Genomic DNA, 13,712 nt, shown 5'->3' with positions numbered 1-13,712 from the left:
CTGCAGAAATGGGGTGCCTATTGCTTTTAGGCAGTCACTCTTAGTACGAAGTCTCAACTTTTAGGTCTGCTTTCTAGGACTACTCCTGGAAGCCCCTGTTTATCCCAGTTTCCCTAGAAAAAAGCCTGAATCAAAGCTTAAATGTTGATGGTTTGTTAGGAGATGTAATTTCAACTAAACAGGAGTAGGAGAAAAGGAAGTAAAATAGGGGAGCGGGAAAGACGTTTACGTTGGTGAATGATGAAGCCATCTACATCTCCATGAAGAGACACAGCCATTTGTTCTGTAACGTAGGAGGTATCCAGTTCGGCTTTCTGGGAGAGGAATAGAATATTTGACATGTTGGCTGTCTCCCATCCTCTCTTTCCAGTTGGTCAATCTCACCGAGTGAGTCAATGACTCCACTGCACTTTTCTGCATGTTCATCACCTGGCTCTTTCGGGCAGCTGCTCAGAAAATCATAGCTCATGCTCCGTGTTATGGCATTTCACACAAGACGAGAGGGGTAGAAGCACCCAGGGTATCCATGGTCATATCCAAAGGACCCCAGTGCTATAGCTGCTGTGGTTCCAAACATGATGTTTGTGATGAAGTCCGTCCAGGAAGCCAGTGCTCGTCCTGGGAGTGAAGCAGATCTCAGCTGATTGCCCCTTACTCGTCTTTTTATTCCTAATGTTTTTCATGCCATTATTTTTTCATACAATCACTGAGTTCAAGGACAGAAGAAATAAAGAAGAAACTCAGTCATACAGTCTTCTAAAGGCTAAATCTGAAGATGAAGAACAGATTTTGACTGAATAACAAGGTCAAGGCTGACCCTAGGCAAATCTCTGGTTTTGATTGATGTTTAATGGAATTCTTATTCTAACAAGTGTCCTTTTAGTTATACTGATATATTTCTTATTTAAGTGACAGATGCTTGAGACTGTTATTTGGTTTTTGCTAATCTATAGAAATGTGATGACATGATCAGGTTAATTATTAAGACTTGTCCAAATTTCTTAGTAGCTAGGCAGGAGTTGGCAGAGAAGGTTCATGCTTTTGCATAGAGACCTAATTGTAAAAAAAAAAAAAAGAGATAAAAGAAGTAAGGCTTTATGGCATAATTATTTCATGTTCTGGATAATTAAATGTGGACCTCCGTGTCTGTCTATCTATCTATCTATATCTGTTTATCTAACTATCCATTTATCACTTATCTTTCTTTATACATATCAATTTTTGTACACACACATACATACATATATGCAGTCTTTCTTTTGGTTAACCTTTCATTTTCAAGGTCAAACACTCAGCTGGTGAACAGGGGGATTTACCTAATAGTGTTTAAGGCATCTAAAAGGAACTACCGCTTTAGAATACAGGCAGTTAAACATTGCTAATTGAAAGACTGTCTTAAGGATTAGCATCTCTTATTAAGTATTTTTGTGACACGTACAGAAAAACAACCTGCCACCATGAAGGCACTCTGAAAATAACAGTAGATCAAAGTGACACACAGTATTCATTTTTTGACAAGCAACCAGGGTTTGGAAAGCACACTGGAGCACATATTAATATCTGCGTTGAAAAAGGGATCTGTGGCTGCATTCTAAGTGCTTGACAAAAGAAGAGTGGGGGAAATTAAATATTATAAACTAATAATATAAATCAACCCGTTTATATTTACCATACATCAGGCACCAGGTTAAACACTACGTGGATGTTATCTCCTTTGATCTTTCACAACATCCTTAAGTGTAAGCATGATTATCTTCCTAGATAAAGAAACTGAATCCCAGAGAGTTTTAAAAATTAATCCAATGGACATAGTATTTGAATTCAGGTATGTGTGCTTAGAGCGTGGGATTTTAAGCCACTATATTGTATGCCCCCTCACTAGCATTTATAGTGTTTCTCCAGTGTGCCAGGCACTTTACATTCATGATCTCAGGAGTCTTCTCAGTCACACCGTGCTCAGTGAGGAGAATGCTGGGACTCAGTTAAGAAAAGAGGCTTTTCTAAACCGTGGAACTAGTCATTGATAGAAGCCAATACAGCCTCAAGCAATCTCATTCCAAATCCCTAATTCTTCCCGGTACTCTAAGTTGCTGCCTAGGCTGCCAAACAATGCAGCTAGCTCAGCCTTGTGAATTCAATCTCTGGTTTCTTTCCATTCCATAATTTGTTTGATACAGAAACATACAGGTACATGAATGATTATGATTACATCAGTTAATACTTATGTCTCACTAATAGTGATAATACTAATAGTCTCAATAATGACTCACAATCATTTAAGGACACCACACTTTTTCTCCAACTCTAAAACTATCACTATCATCCCCAGTTTACAGACAAGGAAAATTTTAAATCTCACAAGCACTTCTGAATTCAAATGTACGAAATGGTAAGAAGCCAAGCCGTTATTTTGCTTTGGAACATCAACTTCAATGCTGAGAAAAAAAATCTGGCCATCTGAAGACCCTAAGGTAGCAGTACAGAAGGCAAGCTGTTTTTTCCTGATCCCTCACAGGTGTTTGTCCCCAAATTTTAGCCCTCAGCAAAGTGAAGACTAAGAGGAGAAGGAAAGGGAAATGGATTTACCATTTGTGTTTGAATTTTTTTTTTTTAAGATTTTTTTGACGTGGACCATTTGTAAAGTCTTTATTGAATTTGTTACAATATTGCTTCTGTTTTATGTTTTGGTTTTTTGGCCACGAGGTATATGGGAGCTTAGCTCCCTGACCAGGGATCGAACTAGTACCCCCTGAATTGGAAGGCAAAATTTTAACCACTGGACAGCCAGGGAAGCCCCTGTGCTTGAATTGTTTGATGCAATAGAGAGGACATCAAGGCATCAAGCTAGGTTGCAAGGAGAGCTAACACAGATATTTATTTTTTAACAATACCACCTAATACTGGTGATAATGTGGTGACATGAGCTCTTTGATCAATTATTGATGGGTTGAACACTGGGGATGCCCTTTTGGAAATCCATTTGACAACACATAGAAAGAGTCTTCAAAATGTTTTTTATCTGTTAGCACAGAAATTCCTTTCAGAAATCCCTCTTAAGGAAATTAATTCCAAACAGCAAAAGCTTGATGTGCAGTTGTCATAGGTATTGGTATTGTGCTTGATGGCCAGATGTTCACAGACAAGGACAAAGACTACGGACACTTTTAATGCAGGTAAGAGACACAACTTATGGCAAAACTAGTGTGCAGAGCACAGGTGCAGCCGCATCCAAACCAGAAGAGCCTTGCCAGTGCCCCCCAAAGCTGCTCACCCACAAACCGTGGGTGAGAACAGTGTAGGGCTCTTTGGAAAAATCCCTCTGCACTCCTCCAAAGACTAGGTGAGGAGGAGGAACTATGACGCATTCCTACCAACCATCCTAGAGACTCTGGCTACAGGCTTTCTGTTCCCCAAGAGGAAGTGGCTGGTAACACCCCGGCACAGGCTTGTGATGTTTGTAGCAGAACTGAGTGAACTAAACATAAATATTCCCTCAAAACATCCACTGCACCTAATTTATAAACCTAAACAGGTTCTATAACATGGAATGGATAATTACAGATTGAAAGATATGACATTGCTACTACTGATTATTTTTTTTTAAATATAGTTTATGTACAATATTATGTTAGTTTCAGGTGGACTACATGATGATTAGACATTTGCATACATTATGAAATGATTACCACAATAAGTCTAGTAACCATCTGTCCCCACATAGTTACTACAATATTATTAACCGTATTCCTTATGCTGTATATTACATCCTAATGATTTATTTTATAACTGGAGGTTTATATTTCTTAATCCCCTTCTCCTATTTTGCCCAGCCCCAACACCCTTCTATTCTGGCAGCCACCTGCTTGTCTTCTGTATCTAGGAGTCTGTTCTCATTTTGTTTTATTTTTGTTTTGTTTGTTAGATTCCACATATAAGTGAGATCATGCAGCATCTGCCCTTCTCTGTCTGACTTACATCATTTAGCATAATACCCTCTAGATCCGTTCCATGTTGTTGCAAATGGCAAGGTTTTATTTTTTTAAATTTTTTAAAAAATGAATTTATTTATTTATTTATTTTTGACTGTGTTGGGTCTTCGTTGCTGCGCGCAGGCTTTCTCTAGTTGCGGCGAGCGGGGGCTACTCTTCGTTGCGGTGCGCGGGCTTCTCATTGCGGTGGCTTCTCTTGTTGCAGAGCACAGGCTCTAGGCACGCGGTCTTCAGTAGTTGTGGCACGTGGGCTCAGTAGTTGTGGCGCACGGGCTTAGTTGCTCCGCGGCATGTGGGATCCTCCTGGATCAGGGCTCGAATCCGTGTCCCCTGCTTTGGCAGGCAGGTTCTTAACCACTGCACCACCAGGAAAGTCCCAAGGTTTTAATTTTTATGACTGAGTATTATTCCATTGTATGTCCATCCAACACTCTTTATCCGTTTGTCTATTGATGGACAACTATGTAGCTTCCATATCTTGGCTATTTTAAATAATGCTGCAATGAACATTGGAGTACATATATATTTTCAAATTAGAGTTTTTGTTTTCTTCGGAAAAATACCCAGAAGTAGGGCTTGGACCTTTTGCTTCTTTGGGAGAATCTCTGCAATTGTGATTATCGTCCCATTTGTTGATCACCTACCCTGGGGGTGTAGGTCTTGACTATACCGTGTCTCCGCCCCTCCTACCCATCTCATTGTGGTTCCTTCTTTACATCTTAAGTTTTGGAAAATCTTTTCTGCTAGTCTTCAGGCTGTTATCATACATAATTGCTCTGTAAATAGTGTAATTTTGGTGTGTTCTTGGCAGGAGGTGAGCCCAGGGTCTTCCTACTCCACCCTCTCAGCCACTATTGATCACTTTTAAGCTACAAAAATGGCAGTGCCATATGGTTTAAGCGAGTATAGTGGCACATGCACTCAATAGAACAGTATATAGCTATTAAAAATGATGTGTACAAAGATTTTATAAGCAACATGAAAAGTGCTTTTATCATCACATTAAGTTAAAAAGTGGGCTGAAATATTACAATTAAAACATGGTCTCAGGTGTGTAAATAAGGCTGCAAGGGAATCACCCTGAAAAGAAATGTAGCTTTTCAACCCTCTTTCTTGTCTCCCTTCTTTTATCGGCATCCTCGAAACTAAAAACACAGACAAATGAACACACTGAAAAGTAGCCCACCTGGCTTTGAGTTTCAGCAGTGCCATGAACTATCTGGAGCTATCTGGAAAGGGATCCTTTCAGACCTGTCCATGCTTGGGCTTAATGCCCCATCTGTCAAATAAGGAGAGGGATTCTACATGACACCTGACGGCCCCAGAGCAACATGATTTCATTTAAAAAATCAATATAATCTGAACACAAGATTCCCTATTTTGGTAAACTATTACTTTGTTAGACACAGAAAGACAAAAGCAGGGCTTGTTAAACCTCAGAAAATCCATGGGAGATAAGAGAATGTCACACCATTATCTTCCCAACTCAATTTTGTAAACTATTCAGGTCTATCGGCCTATTTTGTTACTCAATTTTAAAATGTTCTTTAATTAAGTCATTTGAAATTGCTTAGTTTAACTGGATTCTTGATTGTTAGTGAGACAAAAAGCCAGTGGATTTTCTCGATGTCAAGGTACCAAGAGGTCTTTTTTTTTCTCTCTTTCTTTTCTTTTTTTTTTTTTGGCATGAAAACTGAGATGTTGGTGTTACAGACAAGATTTGAGATAATTGGATATATTCCAAACAGGGTTCAATACTTCTGTCTGGAAAAGGTCACCACAAATATGTCACATAATTGAAAGTAAACGCGTTAGAGTTTTAAAATAACAATTTTGTTTAAATTGCAAAACATAACAGAAACAGAAAGGCTTTCTTAGGTATGGCTATTTCAAATGTTCGACTTGAAATATGTTTTAATATACAATTTTTCCTTGACATGCTCAAATATCATGAAAATTTGTATTACCTTCCTTTCGAGCCTGTATTGCAAAGATGGAGTGGAAACTGACCAGTTTGTTCTTTCCTATCTATCTTGCCTACAATGGAAGATACAAAATCAAACTACATCAATCCTGAAATACAGTGTTGACACTCAACCAGCATCAAAATCAATTCTTTCACATTTTCAAGAAAATTTAAAATCAGTTTATAGAGTTTTAAGGAACTAATTTTTTAACCAATATTTAAATAACATTTTCTATGTAGTGAACACTATGCTGGACACTGCATATTCAACAGTGAAACTCACAGTCTAACAGGCAAAATAGATGTTAATAATATAATTGTAAAAATGATCATCACAAAGTGTGTGCATAATGTTACAATCATCTAAGTAGTCCAGAGGAGGAACATGGCTACTGGAACACTTCCCTGAAGATGTGCCTTTTCAGCTGAGAACAGAGGAATTAGCAGAAAGCACTTTGATCTTGTTCTCCCACTCAAGGATAATGAGACACAGGATTTTGGAGCTGGAAAGGAATTCAAGTTTCAATCAGACTAACATTCTGATTCGACTCTTAAGGCTGTATAGCATACTGAGTACTGCAGTCAAAGCAACAGGGTTTTATAGTCTCTACTACTTAATCACTATGCAACAGAGATGATCAGTGGGACAATTCCGTAAATTTCTTGGTCTGTTCTAGTTATTTATTGCCAACAAACCACCTGAGATTAGCTGAAACCTTCCAGTTTTTAAGCACTGAAAGTCCCAAGTCCTACAAAAACCTTCAATTCCAGGCAAAAAGGAGCTGTTGGTTGCCTACTAACAAATCGCCCCCAAAAGTAGTGGCTACAAATATCAATTTATTATTATTATGTCTCACACTTCTGTGGGTTGTCTGGGATTCATTGGAGTGGTTCTTGCTTGGGGTCTCTCATTCAGTTGTGGGTAAATGGTAGCTGCAGCTTAGCTGAGCTAATGCCTGTGACATAAGGTTGTTGTGAAATTTAACGAGTTCGTAAGTAAACGTTGATTAGCCCAGTGCCTGATACATGCAAAACATAAAACAAGTTGAGCTGGTAGTAATGGCAGAATGAAGGAAAGAGAAGAGGGGAAGTGATGGCTGTAGGAAAGGGAGAGTGTATCAGTGTTTTCGTGTCTATTCTGACAGCCATTATTCTAGATGTTTCACATACATCATCACAGTTCATCTTCCATTCATCTCCATGGAAGAGACACTGTAATTACCCCCATTTTACAGAAAAGGAAACTGAGGCTCCAAAGTTGTAGTCACCTCCCCAAACCTCATAACAGTAGAACTAAAATTTAAATGCAGATTTGTGTTTGCAAAGGCTGTGAATCTTCAACCTCTGTATCTGCTTTGTGGGAAACCATGAGACAGGCTTTCAAAAGATTTCTGTAAAAATTTCACTCCCAGTCAAGATGATATAACAAAGATGGGAATTACCCTTCTGCATGAAACAACCAAAAATATAGGCAAAAATGTATGGGGAAAAAAAAAAAAACAGTTTTCAAGACATCTAACAGAAGGAAGTGATCCCTGAGAGAAGGCATGGGTGAATTAGGTCTATGAATGCCCCAGGTTACGATCTTGAGAGAGTTTCCAGTTCTTGGAAGAACAGAGGGAACGTAAGTTCATACAGGCTTCCTGGGTTGAGGAGGCAGAGCTGAGAGTCAGGAGAGATGAAGGTGGCTTGAATTTTCAGGAGAAAGTACCGGAAAGAAGAGAGGCTGACTAGAGAGAAAGCTCCAGAGATCTGCAGAGGATCCCCGTCAAGTATTCAGCTAGGTACTTGTCAGTGCGTGTGTGTGAGGGAATTACTGGAGGCCAGAAAAAGACCCAGCTGAAAGGATTAAAGGTAACAGTGGCCACTGCCCACACAGGTCTGGGAATAGTACATAGACTCCCCAGCCAGCCTGGAAAATCTCATGATTTAGGGGCATTGGCTAGAGTACACAGAAGGCTCTTGCCTGAGCCGTGGGGAGTAAGTAGCACCTCTGATGCCACCTAACAAAACTTATAAGCAAGAAACAAAAGAATTAAACTGTCTCCAATATGTTTACTGTGTCCCAGAACAAAGCTCGAAAATATTTATAGGAATGCAAAAAATGTGCTGGGTCGAACAAGGTAAAATTCAGAAGGCCAGGGCTTTAATTAAACATTACCTACTATGCAAATAAATAAATAAGAAAATACAATGCATAATGAAGAGAAAAAGCACTCAACCTAAATTGATCCGGAATTAGTACAGATGTTATAGATAGCATACAAGGACATTAAAAATGTTATTATGACTCTATTCTATATATTCAGAAAGTTAAGCAGAGATATAGAAGATCTTTTTTAATTCCAAATTTAACTTCTAGAGGTAAAAGTTTCAATGAGTGAGAAGAAAACACATTGGATGGGATCAATGACAGATTGGGCATTGCAGAGGGAAAGATTAGTAAACTTAAAGACAGGGCTGTACATACTATTTTAAAATCTAACATGGACAGAAAAAGAGAAAAATAAGTGAACAAAGCATCTCTGAGCAGTGGTACAACCGCAAGCATCCTAATAAACATTTAATTCGTATCCCTGAAGGAGAAGAGAAAGCAAGAGACAGAAACAAAAAAACAAACTTTATCAGTCAATGGTTGGCGTTTTTCCAAATTTGATGAAAACTCTAAACCCACAGATCCAAGAGTCTCAGTGAACCTTAAGCACAAGAAACGAAGAAAATTACACTGCAATCATACCTCAGTAAAGTTTTTTTAAAAAGATTTTTGTAAGAATGTCTGTCAAGGACAGATAGTTTCTAGACTTATAATGGTGATCATTACATAATGCATGCAAATGTTAAATCACTATGTAGTACACCTGAAACTAACATAATAATATATGTCAACTATATTTCAATTTAAGAAAAGGGTGTCTTTGATGGGACTCACCAGAATCCCTCAGCCCTCTGCTTCTGGAAATTTACAAGGTGGTGCTTGTATTAGTCATCTTTGAGGGGATGTTAATTGTTGTTGCTACCCTCAATCTCTGTGGAACTGCCAGAAGCAGACTGTAGCAACAATTCTATCTCCATGTTGTGCAGAAAGTACCAGAAATAAAGATTCATAGCTCTCTCCAGTCAATGTGGCTTCTTAGAAAAACCCAGTGGTTAAGAAACCTCACCCGAAACTAACACAACATCAACTATGTTAATCAACTATATTCCAATATAAAATAATCAACGATATTCCAATACAAATCAACTATATTCCAATATAAAATAAAAACTTAAAAAAAAAATCCCTCAACCAATGTGGCAGAGTGTGGACCAAGTCCTTTCAGGTTTCAGATTATCCATGATAATGGTTACAGGGTCTAAATACCTTTCCAAATATCTGCCGGTCTTTTTTGGATCCCTGGATAAAAGTCTCAGGATGACATGCTCTTCTCATCCCTGTATAGACCTTACCTGTTGGTTACCTGTAGTCTTAATCCCTCCCTGTTGCAGAATCCATGAAAGCTCTATCCATAAACATTTGAACAAGAGTACCCACTTCACTATATTTCCACTTACATAATTTTTAGTTTCTTACAACTACCACATGGAGTCTTGAGGATGACTAAATAACAGGTAATATTTATGAGCGTTTCCCATGCTCTAGCTACCTTTCTAAGAACCTTACATAACTTATTTTATCTTATTTAACCTTTGAAAGAAACTTATGAGGTAAGTATAGTCTATTCTTATTATTGATGGTAGTTAAGTTCTAGAAAGTCGATTCTCATTATTTCTGGCAGTTGTTATTCCCTGATTTAGTGTATCCTCAACTTCTGTTTCTAGGGGAAATACAGGATCCAGTTCCTCTGAGTCTCTAGTTACATTTTTGTCATCTGATCAATACCTAACCTTGTTTTATGTGTGTTTCTATTCAGAGAGACCTCATTTAATGTATGTTGCTGGTTCATTAACATTGAACTCATGGTCAATAGCGCTATGACTTAAGCCTTGAATGAGGCTTATCTAACATACTTGATTTCCCCAGAAGGCACATCACAGCATTCTTGAACTCAGAACAACAGCTGGGGTTGCAGGACTATACTCCAGGGGCCTTTTAAACTGTGCAATCACCAACAGAAAGCACGAAAATGTGAAAAAACAACAACAACAACAACAAAAAACATGGCACAAATTAGACCACAAAATGACATTTGTTTACAGTATAAGCCCTAAAGCAAAAGAGGAAGCAACCCCTTGATCAGCCTCAGCTGGGAGCATGCACATCAGGGGACTCACATTTTTCACCACTCCGCACGTGTCCATGAATCCTGGCGAAAACACCGCAAGTATGGATCTGGAGGTTATAAATCAATTTTAGCGAGTAGGTGACTTTGCAAATGCAGAACATGAGGATCAATTGTGGAATAGAGCTCATCATCCACCTTTTCCAGGGAAAGAAACACTCAGAGGGTAGTCGACTAATTTTCTCAAGGTTGTATTGTTCATAAATAAGAGTCAGAATCTAAACTCCAACATTCTGACTCCAGTGCCAAGCTCTTAACCACTGTGCTGTCTCTGCTGATACGGTACTTTTGGTTGAATGGTGCCCATATCAATCAACAATAATGAGGTGCAACAAAGAAACATAACATCTCAGTGGCTTACAGCACCAGAAACTGATTTTTCTTGCTGCCAGATCTGTGGGTTGGCAGGGATTCTGCTGTTCTCATTTAGGTTCAGCTGGGCTTGCACTGGGCTGCAGTTTGGGTTCAGGTCACTTCGCTCTCCATTCTCCTCGAACAAGTGGCTACTCAGAGCTTGTTCTTAGCACAAATGGCAGAAACGCAATGAACCAAAGTGTTTAACACAATGTATTTTATACAAACACATTTAAGGTCTGATTCAAGGCAAGTCACATGGCCAAGCCTAGCACCCACGGTTTTATCTACTCTAGTCACAGATACTGCAAGCTCACGTGGCACAGGGTGCTGATATATAATTCTAATAAAGAGAGGAGTGAAGAATGAAAACCATGATACACACTTTGTCAATGTCTTAGGTCAGATTAAAAAGCATTGCAGGACTTCCCTGGTGGCACAGTTGTTAAGAGTAGTGAGGTGGATGGACCTTCAGTCTGTCACACAGAGTGAAGTAAGTCAGAAAGAGAAAAACAAATACCGTACGCTAACACATATATATGGAATCTAAGAAAAAAAAAAAAAGGTCATGAAGAACCTAGGGGCAAGACGAGAATAAAGACACAGACCTACTAGAGAATGGACTTGAGGATATGGGGAGGGGGAACGGTAAGCTGTGACAAAGTGAGAGAGTGGCATGGACATATATACACTACCAAACATAAAATAGATAGCTAGTGGGAAGCAGCTGCATAACACAGGGAGATCAGCTTGGTGCTTTGTGACCACCTAGAGGGGTGGGATAGGGAGGGTGGGAGGAAGGGAGACGCAAGAGGGAAGAGATATGGGGACATATGTATATATATATAACTGATTCACTTTGTTATAAAGCAGAAAGTAACACACCATTGTAAAGCAATTATACTCCAATAAAGATGTTAAAAAAAAAAAAAAAAGAATCTACCTGCCAACACAGGAGACAGGGGTTCGAGCCTTGGTCCGGGAAGATCCCACATGCTGTGGAGCAAAAAAGCCTGTGTGCCACAACTACTGAGCCCGTGAGCCACAACTACTGAAGCCCGCGTGCCTAGACCCCATGTTCCACAACAAGAGAAGCCACCATGATGAGAAGCCCGCGTACCGCAACGAAGAGTAGCTCCCGCTCGCCACAACTAGAGAAAGCCCGAGCGCAGCAATGAATACCCAACACAGCCAAAAATAAAATAAGTTTAAAAAAAAAAAAAAAGCCCTGCACTTCTTCCAAGGCCCTCATTTTTCTTTTAAGGAGGCAAAACAAGTGTTCACCCTAAACCCCTTACCTCAAGCTGAAGAACCACGTTCATTCTCCTGGTTCATTTTGGTCCTGCACTGGGATGAGGAACCTCTAGCCCCGAGGATGATCTAGACAGTGTTATCTTGAAGTTCAATAAAAAAGCTGAAGGCTCTGCAATGATGGTGGCAATTGTACAGGACTGGACAGAATTAGAATATCTAAGTAGGTGCCGTAGTTAAGAATAACAGGCTGTCCATATGAGACTGACAATTCAAAAGTGAGAAGTAATGTCCCCCCCCAAATTTGTGAACTGACCAGCTCCAGTGGCAGTGGTTGTTTAGACGGTTCCTAGGGAATAGGTTTCTGTACGCCCATAGGCTTAAGGAAATTGGCCAAAAGCTGACCATTCAGGAACCCAGCCCTGTGCCAGCCAATTTCTCTCCCTTTCACCCTCTCTGGGCTTTCATCGGCCATCTTTATCAGCTCCCTTGCCATCAGCTGACACTTGCTTGACCACTGCTGTCAGGTACCCCTATTTCTGCATTCCACCCCCTCCATGGCATCAGATATCCCATCACTTTGTGATGTGATGCATTCTAGGTTGAATTTGAGTCTGCTCTTCTCCTTTAGGACTTGTTTTCCCCTCTTGGTGTGAGTCAAGGAAAACTCATCCCTATAGGTTTTTGTTAACTTTTAAATCCATCCCTGTATGAGTTGGTTAAAACTCGTTTTTTTTTTCATTTGATTGGCACTCCTGATTTACCTTGCAACTGGCATCAGGCCAGAGAGGGCAAACTCCTAGATGCTGAGTTTACATCTCTTCCCCTACTCTTAAGCCCTCATCAAATCATTCTTCCGCAGCATCATGATTAAGTGAAAATCCACTGGATGAGGAGTTCAGAGACCTGTGATCTCATTCATGCTTCGCCACTGACTCAGTTAATGACTTTGAGAAAATTACATCTTTTCTCTGCTCATCCGCTAATGGGCTGGGGGAACTCAGTCAGCAATTCTTAATGTTCCTTGGTTGCTGAACGCATTTTTAAAATTAAAGTCTAAAAAGGAAAGTATAAAATGATAAAAGCTAAGCCGCTGTAATTTAATAGAGGGTGCTGGCAGGGGTGGGAGCGGGAGTAGGGGAGAATCTGCGAGAGTTCCAGCCACTTCACACTCTCCCACTCCTGCCTGTGGTCTCAGGCACCTCCTCAGCATGCTGAATGCTCTTGGACTGCACCTTGTCAACCAGTAGATAAGACAGTGTCTTACATCTATTTTGGGTCTAAAGTCACTTGAATCTTTGTTTTCTCTTAAATTACATATTAGGCCCCAACACTTGAAAAATCAAATAAAAATTCTAGGTATCATTTACTTGTATTTCAGCCCACCAACACAGAACAATTAAATGAATCATTGGCTGGGTTTTAGCAAATGCTATGCCACTCATTAGCTGGTGGGAATTTGGTCAAGTCAGTCGTGCTCTGTGTTTTCATCTATAAAATGAGGGTCTCAGGCTAGAGTATCTCTAAGGCCCCTTATACATTCCTTATTATAGAATTCAAGCCTTTCTAACCAATCCTCCCCCCATCTATTAGCAGCTTATTTGACAATAATCTTAAGAAAGGACGGTTTTCTGGGACAAATTACGTTGTAATGAGCAGGTGGGAAGTGTGTGCCCTCACAGCCAGAACACGTGCAAGCCTGTTTGTAAACGTGCAAACTCCACATTCATCTTTATGAGGCCCCATTTGTCTTTTAGCATTTCTGATGAGTAAACTAACTCCAAACCAATATGGAGTTTGGAGCAAGCAAAATATGTTATCATGAGATATTTGTTTTCTCAAACGATTGTACTCACAAAGCCTCTCTCTGTC

Source organism: Balaenoptera borealis (assembly GCF_965194805.1).
Source record: "Balaenoptera borealis genome assembly, chromosome: 17".
NCBI lineage: Eukaryota > Metazoa > Chordata > Mammalia > Artiodactyla > Balaenopteridae > Balaenoptera > Balaenoptera borealis.
The sequence above is the reverse complement of the archived record's forward strand: the minus strand, read 5'-3'. Positions refer to the sequence as shown.